We start from the raw sequence: 19,543 nt of genomic DNA on the forward strand, positions 1-19,543 counted from the left end.
TGCACAGCTTACCACCTAGTTAGGGACATAGGATTATTATTTTTCTAAAGATCACACAAATAGGCATAATAAATACAGGCCCTGTGGCCACGAAAGCACGGCACCTCTAAGGAAGGGGTGGGGTAGCAGAGTGGTGTTGGGTGGTGGAGTAGATTCCTATTGACGCTACCCCAAGTTACCACAAACTTAGTTGCTTGAACAATACAGACTTTGGTAAATTTCAGTTTGGTAGATCAGAAGTCCAAAATGGACTAAAATCAAGGTGTTGACAAGGTTGTATTCCTTCCTGGAGTCTCTAGGAGTGAATCTGTTTCCTTACTTTTCTGATTTCTAGAGACTTCCCGCATTCCGTGATTCATGGCCCAAGAGGGAATTAAGTCCTCACAATACATCCCTCTGATAACCTTGCCTCTGTCCTTACATTTTTTTGTCTCAATCTCCAGCTTCCTTCTTCTACTTTTAAAGACGCTTCTTTATTACATTGTTACACCCATGTCATCCAGGATAATGTCCTTATTTTAGGTCTGCTGCTTAACAACCTTCACTATATGACCACCTTAATTTCCTCTTGCCATATAATCCAACATATTTGTAGGTTCCTGAGATTAGGATGTGGGCATCTTTGGAGGACTATTGTTGCCTCTCACTGGGAGGATAGACCTTGTTAAGCACTTTAGTTTTAGTTTTATACTAACAGCACTGGTAACCATTGTTGGGTTTTAGGAAGACTGAAACATATAGTCAGATTTGTGTTTTGAAAGGATAATTTTCCCAAATGTGGAGAAGACCTGGGAGTAAAAATGGAAGTGGGGAAGCCACATAAGAAGCTATTCCAGTCCTAAAGAAAATATAATATTAGCTTAGAGTAGTGGTAATGGAAACATTGAGGTGCAGGTGGATTTGAAAGAGAGTTTAAATCAGAGGGATTCTATGATAGATTAGAGATGCGGGGTACATTTTTGGCATATGCAGCTAAAAGACAATGTGTGCACTGGCAGAGAGAACACTAGAAGAGGAACAGGTTTGGTGAAAAGCATAACATGTTATATTTCTGCAAAGCCTGGAGGCAACAATAGTAGAAGAGGAGGAAAAAAGTATGAAGATAAGAGACATTTTGGAGTAAGGATCGGCATGAGCTGACAGCTGTGCATGAGAAATAGAGGAGAGAGGGATTGTATCGTTATGCTATAAAACATAACCCATGCTCTGGAGAGCCGTAGTGTTGAGGACTGGGAGTGGATCTGGGACTGGGAGATGTGACACTGGAAAGTAGCATTCTTAATTGAGAATTAATAAATCAGTAATTCTCTAATGTTCCAGTCACCATCTAGCAAGCAGTCACTGACTACCATATATACATACAACTCCCATTCTGTGGAGTAACAACATGAAAGTGGAAGACATAGTTCCAGCGAAGAATATTTCAGAAAGCAACATGAAAATGCACTTTTCTTTTTCAGGAGGTCTTAGAATTAAGGTTCCTTTGTTCACTAAAAAATCTGCATTACCTAGACCAATGCCTGATACATAATGGATACTCAGTAAATGGATAGATTGAATATTTTATTGAAAACCTAATTTTATTCATTGTCATCGTAGAGTATTATGTATTCTGAATGTTATGATCAGATACTGTTCTTGCCTTCAAACTCTTAAATTTTAATCTCAGGAGCTAACAGTTTTAATAAGTGCAACAACAGTCATGTTTGAGTGTTGTGGTTGACAGTTGAAAGGCCTAATTTTCTTTTTCTAGTGGAGTTGAAATTCTGAGGAGGGAAGAGGGGATGCACAGAGGCAGCGATGATGTCAAATCTCCCTATGATGTACTGTGCATTGGATTCAGTGTGTTGTATCCATTCAAGGTCCAAATCAAAGGGAAATTCAATTAGCAAGTGTTTCATCTATAATTGAGTATGGGCTTTAAGGAGAACATTGTAATGAATTTTCATTGACCGACTGAGTAAGCGATCAGAGATGTATGAAATAAAGTGAGGAACATTTCTTTAAGACTATTGAAAGATTGGCTATAGAGGTAGGTGAGATGAGCAAGACAAATAAAGGGATAGAGCAGATGGAATCTGCTTCTAGGAAGAGAGAAGATATTTAGAAAATACTAAGGTATGAATTTGAAGGGCTGGTGGCTTGGAAGCAGGATTGTATATTAATGGCATGCCAAGAATATTAAGGCAAGTGCAGACTGATAAACCAGGCTGTTGGAAGCCACTGATGGTTCTTAGCTAAGAGGAAAAATCTTACAAAAATTGTGTAAGGGAGATTATCGTGTTGACTGTGTTGGAGATATTCTGGAGCACAGAGAAAATGTAGACAAAATGACTGTTCAAAGGCTTTTGTTACAATCCAAGCATCAGGAGATGGACCAAAGTGGGTGTGGAAATGGGGAAAAAAAATACATGCTAGTGACTTTGTAGGAATTAAAGAGAGAGAATTAAAAGATAACTAAGATTATGAGGTTGGCTTCTCTGAACCAGAAGTTAGGAAGAAATGGTGACCAGAATAAAGGGACAATAACAATTTCAGTTTTATTTTCTGATCATACAATCTGGAAAAGTACCCACCAAGCTTAACTCACCAATTGAGAAAATACAAAATATAGAAAAGTGGCTCAAAGTACTACTTTTCTATTTGTGTCTCCATGGAACTTCTATATTGATGTTAGTGCCACTTTCAAATCTTTTAAAACAGTCATAAATGTCCTTGGAGAGCATTTTCACTGCTTCAGAAATTCCCACCCAGAAATGCCCTTCAGGAATCTCTGGCATCAAAATCCAAAAAGTGTTCCCAGGAGGAAAACATTAAGGATGCACTCATCTATGAGAATGTATGCAATGTAAAGTAATAGCTGGCATCATAGGTTTCTAGCAAAAAGTCTTGTTTCTTAACAGTGTTTTTCTCCCTGAAGCATCCTAAGTACTTTATGTAAACACCCTAAATTAATCATAACTTGCCTAAACTTAAATCTTGCAGTGGTTTCTGTTTCCTGTAGGACAGAATCTCAACTTGGGACCCTTAGTGACCCACGTTTCTAGCCTCATCTCCTGCCCTCTTCATATGCAGCTCTTCAGCCCTGGGAATTTGTTGGTGTTTCAAATAATAAAGAAGACAAATGTGGCATAGGCACTTCCTGTCCTAGACTTGCACACTCAGGAAAGACTCCTTGACTCAAGAAGTCTCTGTAGGTAGCCTTTGACCTTGATAAATTCACCATGGTCTAGGATCTGATACTTAGACTTAGGGATTCAGATTTTTTCACACCCAAGAATGGATGCCTATCATAAGGAGCAGATTTATTTTAACTAGGAACATTTAATCATCCATTTAAATTTTATTGAGGACTTAATTTGAACCAGACAGTGAGCTGGCTGGGCAAAGAAAATACAGTGGTGAATGAGATAAATATGATCCCCAACTTCACAAAACCTACAGTACAGCTGGTAGGTGAAGCACATAGCGGGAAGTCCTGCTTGTCTTGGATGTGGGATCAGGGGTGCTTTAAGCAGGAGAGCAATATGAGTAGAATTATATCTTAATAATGACATAAGACTTTATAATGAAACTTTTACAAGAAGTATTATTAGCATAGCAGACTTCTTGTACCAGGATGTATTATACTCCCGGAGGAAAGTCGTAAGAGAGAGCCATTTTTATTATTATTTTTTTAATTAGCATATTTTAAAATAATGTTTAAATCTATAATAACAAATGTGGTGAGGACTAGAGCAATAAAACTTTCATTCTTAGGGCATATTTATGAGCTGCCGTAAGAACATTGGAAAATACCTTAGCATTATTTTTTACAGTTGAATGTATGCTTGACACATGACACAGCAATCCCACTCCCAGACATCTACCCAAGGGAGACTCTTGCCCACCTGTACCAGATTATGGCAATAAGTATTCACCATTTGTAATTGCAAAAAAACTGTAGTTTATTCATATAACAAGATGTTAAAAAGCATTTAAGATGAATGCATTAAAAAAAGATGAATGCATTATGTGTGTAAACTCACCTACATTGTAGTTTCAAAATCGTGATGTTAAATGATGATAGCCAGTCACAAAAGAACACATATAGTTTAATTATATTTATATAATGTTAAAAGGCAGTAAAATAAAGTAATACATTGTTAGAGATGCATGCATATATAGAGATCTATAAACCATAGTTGTCATAGTATATTTTCTGCTTATTTTTCTGACTCTATTCATTATTATATACTGTGCTTGCTATTGTGTCTCAGATGCATGACTCTATACATTATAACAAAAGTTAATTTTTATTTCCTTAAGTGATTGAAGTATAGTTGGTATACAATACATTATGTATTTTACACACACACACACACACACACACACTTGTGTGTGTGTGTGTGTGTCCCATTGCCAAACAGTTTAATCTTGGTAACTATAAGTATTCAACTCAAGTTGCTTGTAGAATTATATGACTTCTCCAAAATTACAGGTTAGTTAATTTACAACAAATTGCTTTGCAATCACAAAATCTAATTTTCATTTATAATCTAATGCCATGTAAGTGTCTAATACAGTTTGTAAAATGTGTGAATATTTGAGAGCAATAGTTGACAATTTTTATCAGCTTTTAAACCACTGATATACTGGTATGTTTATACTGACCACTACTAGAGCAATATTGAGCAAAGCATCAGGTACTCATCTATACCTAATACTATAGATTGTTTTTTCTTTTGAGGGTAGGTAATAATTATATAGAAATATCATTTAGGCTGGGTTTCAAGGATAAAAAGAAAATTAAAATATGCTAAACTTTGATGGTAACTGACTTCATAAGTGTTGAATTCATTGCAGACTTTCTTGATTAGGTCAATGAATAAATAGCAAACCACATGATTAAAACACATTAAATTCACTCTTAAGGAGATCTGTCTACCTAAAAGCAATTCAAAATGTCTTATTACCAGGGTACCTAATTCTTGTGTTGTTCCTAGAACTGTAGTACCTCAGGAATATGTGACTCCAAGTTAAGGACACTCAGACTGAGTAAGTCACTGATGGAAAGAAAAGAAAAACAAAAGCCAAAAGCCTCAAGCCAAACAAGATCAACAAACAATAAAACCATATAGAAATACTTCTGTGCAAACTCTAGGCCTATCTAGAGTGTACATCATGTTGATGTACAGTAATAAGGCTTTTGCTTGTGTGAAAATATTTTAGTAGATCCTTTATTAATGAGCTATTTCTAGACTTTTCATAGTTTCCTAACATGGTGTACTTACCGTAAAGGCAAAAAAAAAGTTTCTACTTGGGGTATTAAGGATTTTGTTTGTCGTTTGAATTTTAGAACCCTTTCTCAGAGGAACTTTTTTGTCATTTCACCATGAAAAACAAAAAGATAAATATATAAAAGCCCTTTTATTTCTCCAAAAAGCGAAAGGAAATGCAGTTTACCAAGTGTCCGCTGTGCTGGAAATTTAGCACACTTTGCATTTACACTTCACTACAACCTTGCAAGAGACATATACTTATGTGTATTTTACAGTTAAAGAAACCAGCTTCAGAGGATATAACCTATCAGGTATCATACAACTCACATTGCCGATCCTAGGATTAGAACTCAGGCCTCACCGAGAAGTCAAAGCCCAATTTGTTTGATTGCTGCTAACTAATAAAATGTCAAAGTCATTTGGAAAGAAAGGAGTGAATTGTAGGAGCTATTGGATCAGTCAGTTGAACTGACATTAAACTTGATAAAAAACCTGGTGTAAGAAAAAAAAAAAAACCGTCAGGGAGCTGGGGAAGGGGGTATTTATTGACTTAGATGACATTTGTATTTTTAGTTCCTAACTATGCACAGGAAAATTCATGTGTTATCCCAAAATCTTACTCCATTGACCTATTGACCGTTTTATATTTAAAAAGTTTCCTTTTATGTTAACTTCATTCTCAGCCAGGCTCTTTTTAAATAGTGATAGCATGGCCCCAGTAGCTGAGGCTCACATCCTACCATCTCTGCAAGCAAAGCCTCACTGCCCAGTAGCTCCAGTAAAAGTCTTGACTGGTATTCCATGATTTACCTAATCATGTATGTTACCCTTAAACCATTCCCAATTGTTGGTACCCTCACATTACCATGTTTTAGTGACTTGTCCAAAGCTAAAACCAGACAGTGGGATCAGCCCTGTTAGAACTTTATAGGATGAGTGTGGGGAAGGGTGGTTGCCTAAGCAAAATCTGGGCACTGTCTTTAGGGCAAGGAGGAAAATGGATGCTGGACTGGGGAAAATAATAGGCATCCATTTTAACTGTATTTTATGTTGGGAATTGAACCTGTTAAATAAAGTCCCGTCAGTTCATATGTTGAAATTGTTTTGGATATGTTGAAAGACATATTCTTCTCTCTAGCTCCTATTGCATGTAACCATTTTTTTGCAAAGGGCTTTTCCTAATTTCATACTTGACACTATGTTTAAAGCCATTCAATCAAGCTAAAGAAAATGTGTATTATGTTGAAAATATAAGAAAAAACTGAACATATATGTATGGTGCTCCCAAGTATGGGAAAGGAAAAATCTTTTTTGCCAGCATTCACTATTTAGGGTAACAGATGTGTTAATCTGTGTTTCTAAATAAAACTTCAAGCACATGTCCATAATCATCTACTTATCAGTCAAATGGCAAGTTCCCTTTGGAGGTTAGTTTGATCTGTCAAACCACCATATGGGTTTCTGGCAGTATAAAGTCCCCTGCATTTTCTGCCCTTGCAGTGTAAGCTTTTTCACTAGCATGCTTACTCTTGAGAACTGAACTGCCTTCAATAGAGCTCTGCTGAGGAGATTTTGAACATGGCTTAAATACACACACAGTCTGAATGAGGCCAAATGTGTTAGGTTACTTGAAAAACTCTTACGGGAATCGAATGCAATCTCTGATATGGAACTTCCATTTTATAGCCCATTGGAGTTATTGCTCTAGTTCTATTGTGTCTAACACCAAAAATCTGAGTAAGCAGACACTGGGTTTGACTTGATGAAAGCTTTTTTTTTTAAATGGACTTCAAATTATTTTTCTAAGGGCTTTCATTTCTCTCATCCTCTTTTTCCAAAACTGCCCCTGACCTAGATCTTTTCTAAATATTTCCTTTAAATGCAATCTAAATAAATATGTAATTTCTTCCACTTATAGCAGCATATCTAAAACAAATGATATTCATTTAATGTACTATTATTCGTTCATGAATTTACCCATCAGGTATTAATTAAACATCTACAATGTCCTGCCAGCAGCATCAGTAATGAGGTGCTTTATATGAATACATGTTTCAGGAGATTGATGTCACTTTCTTGAGCAGGATTATTTGTTTTCATTGCATCTGAGAGTTTTCCAATAAGGTCCTCACAGTTCCTTCTTTCCCCTTACATTCTGAAGCAGAATATGCTGAGCACTTTTTTAATGCCTTGGGACAGTTGTCCTCAACCTGATGACTATTCCCGAACATAATTATCCCGAGCATTAACTGAGAATATAGCACTAGGGCTCCTGTACCATGCTCGAACACTGCCTCAGTCTCTCTTCTTCCTTATTCTGAGACCATTGCTCCTTCCAGCAATCATTGTGTGTCTGTTACCCATTCCCCAGAATCTCCACGTGCCCAAGTAAGATAGACTTCTTTAAATATGCTTTGTCCTAAAAAGTATCTGGTCAGGATCTTATGAAATATAAAAGCCATTATGCTCTGAGAAAAGCCTTGAGGGTTTTACCTGTGATTAAAATATATGACATTTTGGATGTGTAGATTTGGGGGCATCTGTTTTGACAACTCATGTCATTCCCTCTATCCCTCAAACTCATGTGCATATGTCTGGCAGGGGAAGGGCAAAATGGGGTGTCTTGGAAAGAGGTATTGATTTCTTTTCATGACTACACTCCGAAAGTTGAGCTCACTAGGTTTTAGAGAAGACAGATGGTATTCTTATAATTTCTAAAATTATTTCGTTTTTACATGAATATTTTCAGTATAAAAATTGGAGATATAACTTATATGAAAGTTCTCATTAGTTATTCAACAAACGTATTTATAGGAGTCACTTAAGGGAGAGAAATGCTGGCTGGATTTAGACCATTACTACTTGTCATTTTGGTTGTGTTTTTGCATTTCTGTAGTTGTAAAACTTATAAATATAAAATTCAAAATCAAGTGGTCCATATACTGGTTTCCCAGAAACCAGAGATTAAATCCAATACAAATCAAGATGAAAAGGTACAGGGCTAGTTACTACTTACTGGTGGAAGCAGGAATAAATAGTTCCTGTATTACTTTTGCTGCTATAACAACTCAACACAAACTTGGTGGCAAATTTACTCTTTTATAGTTCTAGAAGTCAGAAATCCAAAATCAGTTTTGCTGGGTTAATGTCAAGGCACCCGCAGGGCTGGTTCCTTCTGGGAGCTCTGAGGGGAAGGATGTGCTTCCTTGGCTTTTTTGGCTTCTGGTGATTGTCTGTATTCCTTGACTTGAGCTCCCTTCCTCCATCCTCAAAGTGCATCGCTACAATCTCGGCTCCCATTATTATGCTGCCTTCTGCTCTCCTCTAGTCAAATCTCCCTCTGCCTCCTTCCTAGGAACAATCGTGATTATATTTAGAACCCACCTGGATAATCTCTTCATCTCAAAATCCTTAACATCTTTAATATCCAGGATGATATCTGCATGTCATGGTCCTTAAAATCTGCGAAGCCCTTTTTACCACACACAGCAACATACTCACAGGTTCTAAGAAACAGGACCTAGATATCTCTGGGGGCCATTATTTATCCTACCACTGTTTCTATTCAGTATTTTGTGACTTCTAAAACTAATACAGACCCACTTTATTTTGGTATGAATGAGAGAACTAATCTGACACCTTAAAAAATCACTTCCGAGAAGGAAATGATTTTTTAAAAATGTGTCCCATTTAATCCTAATTAGAATACCAAGCTCTTGGATATTTGCATTTCTTAAAACAATGATACTGCTTTTGTGTATTGATGATTCAAACGAGTAGTAATTGGACCTATTAGATAATCAATTCCAGTCTGTTAGAACACTGGCTTTTAAACCCACTGACCTCTTGAAAAATCTGATGAAGGCTCTACTGACTCTACAGAAAAATTCAAATATAAACAAAATATTTACAACTTCAAAAATCAAGAATTCAAGGAACCCGTAAAGACTAGCCATGGATTCCAAGTATAGATGTATATATAGGTCCCAGATTAAGAACTCTTGCCTTCCATGTATCCTTAGGTTTATATTGTTATAAAATTCAACCCCATCAATCTCTGCATTTTCAATATACGTGTTTCTTTTAATCTGCAGGGATATAAATCAAAGTTTACTGTTCTTTTGTGAAGCAACTCAAAAAGAAAAAATCATATGTAACTCTATATACATTTTAAATGAACTTTGGGTTTAACTACTTTGGTCATGCTTTCAGTTGTTACGCACATTTCTCATGCTCTACACTTTAATCGTCTATAGTCTACATGCAATTTTGAAGAATAAAATCAGGTGGCTTATTAAATCACTAAACTCTGTTTCAGGGGTCGGTAAACTATGACCCACAGGCCAGTTCTGGCTCTCTGCCTGTTTTTGTGTGGCCTGTGAGTAAGAGTAGTTTTTACATTTTTAAGGGTCAAAAAAAAAAATCAAAAGAAGAATAGTATTTTGTGGCACATGAAAATTATATGAAATTTAAATTTCAGTGTCCATAAAGATTTCCTGGAATGTAGCCACACTTACTTGTTTTATGTATTGTCTAAGGCTACTTTCCCACAACAATGGCAGGATTGATTGTTTGAAAAAGATACCATATGACCTAAAATATTTGCTATCTGATCATTTATAGAAAGAGTTTGTGGACCTGTGTTCTAGTTTATCATTGAATTCACCAAATGTTTATTGAGCGCCTCCTATGTGCTAAGGGTGAAGTGACATTCTAGCTTCCTGTTCTTCTGCTTCATGACATCAGCCGGTATGTTTTGTGTTTGTTACATAGAATATGTATGTAATTTATAACATGTTATATTTCTGACCAGAGCTGATGAAACATGAAACAGATGAAGCTTTAAGAGATTGACAGGGATAGGACAGCCTGGAGGTCCATTTCAGTGAAAAATATTTTGAAGATGCCATCTTTGTATAAAGGCAAAAACAAAAGTCAAAAAGCAAGCAAACAAAACCCACTCCCATACATAGACCTATTTTTAGCTGCATAAGTAATGCCATAACCAACTCCCTAAAGTCTATCACTACATCTTTGTGCACATGTTTTTCCTTTATCCCATTGTACCTGTCAGCTTTGATTTTAAAAGGTAGGCAGGCAATTCCATTTCTCTGACTTCTGCCCTTATGCTGCTGTCTTATAAGAAATGAGCATCTGAAAGGGGGAAAGGTCAAAGCATGCACATATCTGCGCTTGAATGAAGTGGAAGCCAAAAAGTCTAATTTTAGCCTTCATTCTCCTGGGGATGTCATACCAGCCACTAACAGGAATTGTTTTGGAATTAAAAACAACATACTGTAAGGGATGAGTCATCAAAAAACAAGAAACATGATTTTCATATGATGTTGAGTGGAAAAAGAAACCCCTTACAAATAGCAGAGGGACTGAGTTCTCAGTGAAAAATGCTGAGGTTAGAGATCCTTTGAAGTCAAAGGAAAAAATTACATCATAGGACATTTGGAGCTGGACATTGAGAAATAAGAAAACTAATGAATATCAAAGACTGATCTAGAATGCAATCTGGTTTTAGTCTAATTTTCTTACGTGTTTTTAAGCTTGGTATGGTACTTCACCCTTGAAGTAGTTTCACAAGATTTTATTTGATCTGTAGAATTTGCTTTAAATCCCACCTAATATCTCTTTTTCATTCATCACCACTTCTGACCACTGATGGGACCATCATTAGTATAAGAACACAATTTTTTGTATATATTTTTTTCATTATAGGTTCTTACACAATCTAAGAATGTTAGAAGAACCAAATAGAGATTCAGGAGAAAGAGATTATTCATTAAACACTTTTAAGCCTCGTTTTCATGGGCCTGCTGCCTGATTTGTTTAGCCTACCCAATCTCTTGGAAAATAAATATATGTTACTTTCCAGCTAATAAGGCTTTCATATTATGTTGGCTTAGCTAAACTTACTTGCTTTCTTAAGTTGAAAAAAATTCATCATGAAATATTTCAAACACAGAATATACAGAAGTCAAAATGATCGAAGTTCATATACCCACAACCTAGATTTAGCAGACTGTAATATTTTGCCACATTTGCATGAAAATGTTATATATTGTTAGCATCCTAAGCATGTCTCTTTCCTTTCTCTCAGTCTTTTGTTGTGACCACTGTCCTGAACTCAATATGTATTATTATTGTGTATATATTTATACTTTTGCTATCTATGTGTATGTCCATAACTTGTTTCAATTTTCTTAACATTTTTCATCTCTATGTGTTTGAAAGTATTGCATCCTATTTCTGTTATTTTGGTACCTTTGAAACTATAACATGTGTAGTCAACTTAAGCACATAGTTGGCTCACAGTATCTCTCTCCTCAAACATTAAAAGGATATAGAATCCTTTCACTTACCGCATTTTACATGTTAGAATTAACAGTTTTACTTTCATATTGTTTTCAAACCTTCCTAAATCAGTTATTGTTGTTAATCACAATATTTGTTTAGATTTACCCACATGTTTACAATTTTCATTGTTCATCATTGTCCCTGTGGCCCAATCTTCTGGGCTCAGTTTCTTCGTTAATGAAAAGCGTCATTTATTAGTTCTTTCAAAAAGTGGTAAATTCTTTATCTTGGAAATTTCTTTTATTTTGCCTTAATTATTAAATAGTTCTTTATCTGAGTAAAGAATTCTAGGCTGACAGTTATGTTCTCTCAACCCAAACTGCTTCCCAGAGTGGCTGCACCAGTTTACATCCCAGCTGTTGGTGTAGGAGGGTTCCCTTTTCTCCACATCTTCACCAACACTGTTTTCTTTTCCTGTGTGTGTGTGTTTAAATAATTGAAAACTTATTTTGTAGGATCTTTCAATTGTTCTATTGTCTCAAGTTGTGGGGGTACCAATCTTCCTGTTTTTTATTTTTGTAGACTACTGCCCGTGATAAACATTTTCTTGTATGTTTTGTGATTATCGGTTGTGACTTATCTAAATGGGAATGTTACATAATCTAGCTGTGCAGAGTGTCCTTATGTCTACTTCCATATGCCTCAGAGGAATCCCCAGCCAAAGACCAATTTTTAAATGTTCATTTCTTAGGTGTAGCACTCATATACCGTCCAGGTAGTGTACATTTTTACTCCAAATCAGTATACAGCATAAGGAGTCCTGGTCAGAAATATGGTCCCTTATCATCTCTCTGATCAGAGAAAATAATTTTCAGGAGCCTGTTCACTAATGGTGCAGACCCTAGGGCAGCGCTGTTCCAAGGCTGTCTGTGGGCCAGCACCGTAGGCCTTCCTGAGAGCTTGTTAGAGGTGCGAATTCTCAGCCTTGCTGAGTGAGAATCTGTGAAGGTACATTGAGGAATCCAGGTTTTTAAAAGCCCTCTAGGTGATTCTTAGATGGATGCTGAAGTTTGGGAAGTACGGTCTTAGAAAGGACTTCAGCTCATGCAAGAATCTCAGTTTCCATGCTGTCTCATTCAGGCTGAGACCAAAACCTTATTTTCTGTCACTTAATGAAAATCCCAAACTCTAACTGTTAGGACCTATCATCTTCAGGTTTGATAGACCTCCCTCACAATCCTGTCCCCGGCACAGGGTCTGCTGTTTGTACCTCTCAGGTTTTCATTTAACTCTTTATGCATACAGGGATTTCCAATGTTGTTTGTTTATTTTGTTTTTGTGAACTCAACTGTGTGTTTATTTGTTTTATTCAGAATTTGAAGATGTGTGCATAGCTAGAGCCATCTTGCCAGAAGGCCTTAGCCAAATTGCTCCTGCTGTGTATTGATCTTATCTTGAATGGTGAATATACATTGTGATTTGTTTTAAACCTGGATACTGAAAATGCCCTCAATTTTGTTTATATAATTACCTGATGACCACAGGTTCTTTAAAACTTCACCAAAAAAAAAAAAGAAATAAAAGAAATGGGGAAATATTAAAGCAAAGTATTGACATAGTCTTTTAAGAATATAAAAATAAATGGGAATATTGAATACTTATAGTTCTTGCATTATACAGAATGGAATCAAGATAATTCCTGTCAAGAATGCTTACTATGTCTTGGAATGTAAGCTAATTAAATCCCCCAAAATAGTCTATCCCCTTTTTTTACAGATGAGAAGGCTAAAGCACAGAGAGGGTAAATACCTTGTCCAAATCGTATGGCTATTAAATAGAATTTGAACCCATGCAGCCCAACTGCAGAGCTGATGCTTTAACCAACTCACCACATTTCCTTTTAGGAAAGGTGCTTTCCCCTGTTTCCTATTTAATGCTTACAACAATCCTATGTGGTTATTACCAGTCACCCCATCCCTTTGCAATTTTTTAAGGGATGCTCACATAGGTTCAGAATTTTGCCCCAGTGAATCAGAGTTGAATTTGATCCCAAGTCTGTTTGTTGCCAAAGCATCCTCCATATGGTAATTGGCATAGTTAGGCTGGTTCATTACTTAGTTAGAAATTGTCCTTCTGTGGTTAACATATAGTTTATGGATTACAAAATTACCAGCCCAACTATTGGAAATATTTGGTTTAGGGGGCTGAGTAATTTCCAGTGGGGCCCTGTGATTAACAGGAGGAATCACTAGACCCTAGGAAGTCTGTAGTCTTTATTGGATAACTAACTAGCTAATGGGGCCCTTCATGAGGCTGCCTCTTCTCCCTAGGTTTCAGTGTTTTCTGTATTGTTTTTAAACTGTATCATCTCTAAGTGTCCTTGTAGCTCTGGTATTTTAATTCCATGCCAGTAGTCATAATAATTCAGTTTTTAAAACTGCAGTTAGGTCTTGATTATTCAGTCTGCTTTGCCACTCTTTCCTCAGTGAGACTCCACATAGTACTTTGTGCTGTATAGCCATGTGAATTTGAAACATTCATAACTGATGTTGGGAGAACTAAACTAAATTTGGACATCTTACATGACTCTCCTCCTGTTTGCTTCTCAGAATCCCATTAGCATCCTTCATCATGACTGTAAATGAGAACACTTGATTCTGAAAATACTTATATCATAGGAAGAAATCATTTGAATTCAAGTAATGTAGCATAACAGAAAAAAGCGTAGATTCTAAGTGCATCCTGGATTAGATGTCCAGCTTCGTTAATGCCCAGTCATGAAGGTGAGTTTCTCTCTCAGCCTGTTTCCTCTTCTGTAAATGGGAAAAAATAATAGTCTGTATGTAATTGGGTGAGGAGTAAATGAGAAAATGCATGAACACCTTCAGTGCAGTGTCTGGAACACAGTAAGCACTCATAAATTTTAGCTATTATTTTGTCATTGTCACTCTGATGATTCCCATTAAGCATCTTTCCTGTGTGTTGTAGTTCTCACTGAATGAACTATCAGAGAAGTAAAAATGTAATGCTGAAATTGTATGCAAATTTTTCAGTTTTATTAAGTAATTATTTGAGCTGAATCTGGTAGGGATGTTGTTCCCTTTAACAAGAGTGATGCTGAGCAGGTCACAGGAGACCTTTAGCACTTTCGAAGGGACGTGTGTCTGTAGTTAATCCCATTGGTCAGCAGCCACTGCTAGTGCTTATATAGCCTTTCTGTATTTAAGCTTCTGCTGTTTAGCCTCTCAGGCTGAGGACCATTCTTACATTGTTTGAGACAATCTATATCTCAGTCCTGCACACTAGTGGTCCTCTCTGCTGCTGTCACTTCGGAGCAGTTGACTCGTGGAGTCGTGCTCTCCACGCTCCTACAGCATTTCTCCTGGCCACCTTGCTCAGTGTCCCACGTCCACCCCCACGGGGCAGATGGGTTGCTGTCCCACTGTCATCCGTCCTTTAATGTGTTCAGTGTGCAGGAGCTGAGCTGCACGTTGTGGGTTGATTGTCTCTCAGTTTTACTCTTAGAGGCTGTGGCTACCCCTGAAACTGGCTAGTCCCCATCATATGCTGACAAAAGTAATATTTGATGTACCCTGATCTTTGTCTGGGTTTTGATGTCAAGCTCTCTGTATTTTTGGTTTCCTGGCAAGGTTATTATATGATGTCATATTTGTTGATTTGCAGATTTCAGTTTTTAGCTGTTGCTAGTTTATGTGACTATAGAGTTTCCCCATTATAAATGGTATCTGACCTTTGTACGAAAGTCTGGTTACTGGATTATAACATTGGAATAATTTCTTGTGATGTATAATATACTCCAAACCTGATAAGTGTCATTTATCACTATTTATCATATATTTAAGTGTTAATTATACACTAACCAGTGAGGATGCAAATTCAAGTAAAATAAGATTGTTCTGGGAGTAGTTACACAGGTATACTCGGAGATAATTCATTGAAGTGTACGTTTGGTAACCTTTTGACATGCAGTTTATACTTCTTAGTTAAAAAGAAAAAGATGTGTTCTGACCTCAAGGAGTTTGTAGTCTTGTAGGAAAGCAGACAGGTGAATTTGTGATTTCTGAGTAGTGATGAACACTGTTATGTGAGTAGATTTCTAGGGAAGCACAGAGAAAAGTCACCGTATTCTAGGAATTTATGAGAAAGGTTTTGGAGATGATGCTATACCAGTGTTAAAAGTTAGGTAGAAGTTATCTAAACAAAGAAAGGCATTAAGAACAGAATTGTTGGCATTATGAAAACAAGGTCTCATGAAACAGGCTCCCTGGATGGAACAGGGCTCCGTATGGTTGGAGGTGGATCATGAGAGCTGAAATTATGCTACTTAAATTCTTGAACCTGATCTGCAGAGACCCTGCATGTTAACCTGAAGTGTATAAGGACAGAACCCATTACATAGTAATATTTAAGGTAGCTCTGGGAAGGGGAGTTCTCAGAAGATACTGAGAACCAGTGACAGAATAGGAGGGGCCTCTGGAGAGCAGCAGTGTCCCATGAGCCAAGGAAAGGGTGAGTCTGCAGTGGAGGCGTGTGGTCAGCCGTGTCGGATGCTGCTACCATCTCAAGTAAGGTGGGAATCGGAAGTATCCATTGACAATACAGAGTTTATATAATGAGCTTATACAATGATAATGATATAATTCTATAAAACAAAAGAAACTATATTATTTCTGATTAAGTCATTTTGTCATTTGGAAACCACTGCCCTTTCTTTTTCATCTTTTTTAATCATTCACTTTTTCCTTCCAATTTTATTTATATTTTGTGCATCTTATGCACTAAATCTTACATCTCTTTATCTATGACTCTTCCCCCCTATTATTTAGCAACCTTGTCAAGTATGAAATAAATTATTTTATTATGGAAAATTATGTATAGAATGTTTTTTGTAGTTACCTTTTCTGTATTAAATGAGAATAGGTTATACTGTAAGTAATTAAAGGGTTTCTTATGTACTTTTCTTATTCTCAAGAGACATACTTGTATTTGCAGGTAGCTCAGCTTTCCCACCTAATGACCTCCATTTCCTGAAAGGCTGTCTTCTGCCCAGTATCCCACTCTAGTCTTATCCCCGGGTAGCTTGCTATCTTAATTTCTGATGGCTGTTAGTCAAAATGTTATGAAGTCAGTTAGAATTTTATATTTAGAAATGTGAGTTATATTTCATAAATGTGTCTATTTGCATATGTATGTGTGTGAAAGAGAGAGAGAGAAACGTAGACTATTGCTTGTAAAGGGTCATTTGGACAGTGATTTTGGAAAATACTTCTTAAAAATGCTTTCCATTATTTCATAATGGTTTCGAGGCAGACTGCAATTAGTGTATACAGTTTCTGCTTCACTTAACTGTGAGATCACAGCCATCATTACCTAGCATGTACTTTTATTTCTAATCTTTTAAGAACAATGGTCTGGTTCCTCTGATTTTTAAGGATGATAGAAATTTCTCTGAAAATAAAATCGAATCTACTAGAGCTTTCACGACTTAAGTTGAATTCAGTGATGTCAAATGTAACTGTTATTTTAACTCTCACTAATATTATTAAGATATCTAAATTCTACTAGGTCCATTTTTTCCTCTTCAGATTAGATTTGATTACTAGTGTTTCGATACATCATTTTGCTTTCAGTTTGCAGGACAGAGTATTATTTGAGTAATTCACAGACTCTCAAAGAATATGATTATCCTTTGTTGTTTTTGAAATTGAAATTCTGATTCATTCTCAAATGAAAATTCATGATACTTTTTTAAATGAATATGAATCATAATGTTCTGATCTAGTAAGATCTAATATGGTAATCACTAAGGGTGCTTCTCCTAGTATACATAGCAAGAGAAGTACATTGATCAAATTAATATGATCATTCTTTTTGTCCATGCTCTTCCTAATCTTAGCACTTAAAATTCTTCTTTTTCATTCTTTTGTTGTTTATATATACATGACTCTACCTTCTTCTTTTACCCTGCCATTGTTTTCACCAAGTCGTTTTGAGATTTCCAAGATGATTTTAGCATTAATGTCATCAGAGATAATGGAACTCTAAAATCTATCAAGAACATTGGGGGAAAAAATCCTTACCATTTTTTCAGAATAGTTACAAGGCAGACTACATTTTTGTGGCTTATACCACATAAAACAGAAAGATTACAGCCATTGTTATGCAAACAGGTACTTTTATATCTAAATTTTTTAGAATAATATTTACTCATTTCTCTTATATTTAAGATAGTTAATTTTTTTACCATTGACTTTGAGGAATATTTGAAGTTAAGTTTGAATCATATCATAATGTTTATTCTTTGAAGGAACCATAACATAAGATGCTATGATACTAGAGTTAAATTGAATTATCTCTATATATATATCCTTGAGGCACTGTTCACTAGGTTTTACTGCTGACTTAACTTGGCCATAATTTATAATGTATCATTGATTTTTCTCCTTCCAAACTAAAATTTACTTTAGATAAAAATTAATAACTTGTTTGGGTTACCTGATGCTGATATCTAGTTCATTTTTTTTCCTTAATAATTCATGGTAATGTAAGGTTCTTAATATTTTCTCTTTAGTCCTTTAATGTTTAATAAATCTGGATTGAATAATTTAGTAACAAAGTGAAAACTCTTAATCTTATGGTTCTTGGAACATAATAGATCCTCAATAAATACTTTATGTTTACCATTGATTCCAAGGTTTAAAACTAAAATTATACATTAGAGGATTTATTGAAAATGCTTACTCTTAGTTCTCTTCCTTTGTCACACATTTGAACACTCCTATTGTCTTATGCATCCTTCCAAGAATAACATGTGTATACAAGCAAATAAAAATACATATTATTTTTCTTTTAGTTTTTACCCAGATGTTGGCACACTGTTCAACAACTTGCTTTTTACTTGATTTTTTTCAGACCTTTCCATATTAATGTATAAGGAACTTCCTCATTCTTTTTAGCAACTGTGCAGAAATTCTATTGTGTGAATATATCCACCATGCTTTATTTAACAAATTTCCCTACTGATACCAATTTAAGATATTCTCAGCTTTTGCTGTACCATTCACACTCACACTAGGAATGAATGAAGATATGTGTTTCCCCATACATACATCAATATTGTGTTCTAACTTTTTATTTGATTCGTAAACCAAAGATTTTATCTCTATTTTATTTGTAAATACTTGAGATTTAGGATTGATGAGAGTACCCCGCAATGGTAGCAGCAAACAGATTATAAGAACAGTAGTATTTCTGGATATGTATTCAAATACATACATTCCAATGTCAAAGACATGACATTTTCTCAAAAAAAGAAAATATATACCACAGGATTTTGTGTGGACATAAGTTTTTAGCTCCTTTGGATAAATACCAAAAGAAAAAAAGATAAAGTATACCACACTGCTTTCAACAAAATTATTTCAAGGTGGATCAGAAATTTACACATAAAAAAGACACATTTAAAAATTTATACATTATAAAAACAACTGTGCACACACACATACACACATTGCGTAAGTACATAAAAATACACTAGGCTGAAAATCAGATTTACAAAGTAGTAATAACAGAGGTTGACTTGTGGGTCCCCAAGAAATGGGGAGTCAGGATTTGAGTATTGGGGAATGAAGTTTACTTTTGAAAAACATAAATTTTTAGGACAGTTTGAGTTTCATAACAAAACTAAAAGGAATGTTTAGAGATTCCCTTTATGCTCCTGCCCCTACACAGACAGAGCCTCCCCATTTAAAAATCTCCCCCATAAGAGTGGTACATTTATTACATTTGATGAACCTGTATTGATACATCATAATCACCTGAAAGCCAGTAGTTTATATTTGGGTTCACTCTTGGTATCATACATTCTGTAGGTTATGACAAACGTGTAATGACATGTGTCTATCATTATAACTCACAGAGTATTTTCACTGCCCTAAAAATCCTCTTTTAAGTTC

General features: G+C 35.7%; 1 protein-coding gene across 5 annotated transcripts in view; it reads left to right on the top strand.

The window, feature by feature from the left end:
* The window catches only part of CEP128 (centrosomal protein 128), a 416,809-nt gene that overhangs the window by 295,203 nt on the left and 102,063 nt on the right, over positions 1–19,543 (top strand). The window lies entirely within an intron of this gene.

This window comes from Manis pentadactyla, chromosome 11 (genome assembly GCF_030020395.1).
Source record: "Manis pentadactyla isolate mManPen7 chromosome 11, mManPen7.hap1, whole genome shotgun sequence".
NCBI classification, from domain to species: Eukaryota; Metazoa; Chordata; class Mammalia; order Pholidota; family Manidae; genus Manis; species Manis pentadactyla.